This window comes from Ptiloglossa arizonensis, unplaced genomic scaffold, assembly GCF_051014685.1.
Source record: "Ptiloglossa arizonensis isolate GNS036 unplaced genomic scaffold, iyPtiAriz1_principal scaffold0027, whole genome shotgun sequence".
Classification (NCBI taxonomy): domain Eukaryota; kingdom Metazoa; phylum Arthropoda; class Insecta; order Hymenoptera; family Colletidae; genus Ptiloglossa; species Ptiloglossa arizonensis.
The window spans coordinates 1563468-1565715 of NW_027478397.1; positions in this window are offsets into that span (position 1 = coordinate 1563468).

Genomic DNA, 2248 nt, shown 5'->3' on the forward strand with positions numbered 1-2248 from the left:
GAAAGTAGAAACTCGCCCGATTACAACGGTATGTGTATTCTTTCCCTAGCCCATTCAGGTTAAGCGTTTGGAGCAGCAGAGTTGCGAAAAATTTGTTGTCTTCTCAACCATTTCTTAGATTCAAAGTCCCATATCTCGCGAACGGATTGACCAAACCCAAAAATTCCTGCTGCGTCTGAAAGTAGAAACTCGCCCGATTACAACGTTATGCGTATTTTTTCCCTAGGCCATTCTGGTTAAGCGTTTGGAGCAGCAGAATTGCGAAAAATGTTATGCCTTCTCAACCATTTCTTGGCTTCAAACTCCCATATCTCGCGAACGGATTGACCTAACCCAAAAATTCCTGTTGCATCTGAAAGTAGAAACTCGCCCGATTACAACGGCATGTGTATTTTTTCCCTAGGCCATTCTGGTTAAGCGTTTGGAGCCGCAGAAGTGCGAAAAATTTGTTGTCTTCTCAACCATTTCTTAGCTTCAAACACCCATATCTCGCGAACGCATTGACCAAATCCAAAAATTCCTGCTGCGTCTGAAAGTAGAAACTCGCCCGATTACAACGGTATGCGTATTTTTTCCCTAGGCCATTCTGGTTAAGCGTTTGGAGCAGCAGAATTGCGAAAAATTTTATGCCTTCTCAACAATTTCTTGGCTTCAAACTCCCATATCTCGCGAACGGATTGACCTAATCTAAAAATTCCTGTTGCATCTGAAAGTAGAAACTCGCCCGATTACAACGGTATGTGTATTTTTTCCCTAGGCCATTCTGGTTAAGCGTTTGGAGCATCAGAATTGTGAAAAATTTGTTGCCTTTTCAACCATTTCTTGGCTTCAAACTCCCATATCTCGTGAACGGATTGACCTAACCCAAAAATTCCTATTGCATCTGAAAGTAGAAACTCGACCGATTCCAACGGTATGTGTATTTTTTCCCTAGGCCATTCTGGTTAAGCGTTTGGCGCCGCAGAAGTGCGAAAAATTTGTTGTCTTCTCAACCATTTCTTAGCTTCAAACTCCCATATCTAGCGAACGGATTGACCTAACCCAAAAATTCCTATTGCATCTGAAAGTAGAAACTCGCCCGATTACAACGGTATGTGTATTTTTTCCCTAGGCCATTCTGGTTAAGCGTTTGGCGCCGCAGAAGTGCGAAAAATTTGTTGTCTTCTCAACCATTTCTTAGCTTCAAACTCCCATATCTAGCGAACGGATTGACCTAACCCAAAAATTCCTATTGCATCTGAAAGTAGAAACTCGCCCGATTACAAAGGTATGTGTATTTTTTCCCTAGGCCATTCTGGTTAAACGTTTGGAGCAGCAGAATTGCGAAAAATTTTTTGCCTTCTCAACGATTTCTTGCCTTCAAACTCCCATATCTCGCGAACGGATTGACCTAACCCAAAAATTCCTATTGCATCTGAAAGTAGAAGCTCGCCCGATTACAACGGTATGTGTATTTTTTCCCTAGGCCATTCTGGTTAAGCGTTTGGAGTAGCAGAATTGCGAAAAATTTTGTGCCTTCTCAACGATTTCTTGCCTTCAAACTCCCATATCTCGCGAACGGATTGACCTAACCCAAAAATTCCTATTGCATCTGAAAGTAGAAACTCGCCCGACTACAGCGGTGTGTTTATTTTTTCCCTAGGCCATTCTGGTTAAGCGTTTGGAGCCGCAGAAGTGCGAAAAATTTGTTGTCTTTTCAACCATTTCTTAGCTTCAAACTCCCACATCTCGCGAACGCATTGACCTAACCCAAAAATTCCTATTGCATCTGAAAGTAGAAACTCGCCCGATTACAACGGTATGTGTATTTTTTCCCTAGGCCATTCTGGTTAAGCGTTTGGAGCAGCAGAATTGTGAAAAATTTGTTGCCTTTTCAACCATTTCTTGGCTTCAAACTCCCATATCTCGTGAACGAATTGACCTAACCCAAAAATTCCTATTGCATCTGAAAGTAGAAACTCGCCCGATTACAACGGCATGTGTATTTTTTCCCTAGGCCATTCTGGTTAAGCGTTTGGAGCCGCAGAAGTGCGAAAAATTTGTTGTCTTCTCAACCATTTCTTAGCTTCAAACTCCCATATCTAGCGAACGGATTGACCTAACCCAAAAATTCCTATTGCATCTGAAAGTAGAAACTCGCCCGATTACAACGGTATGTGTATTTTCTCCCTAGGCCATTCTGGTTAAGCGTTTGGAGCAGCAGAATTGTGAAAAATTTGTTGCCTTTTCAACCATTTCTTGGCTTCAA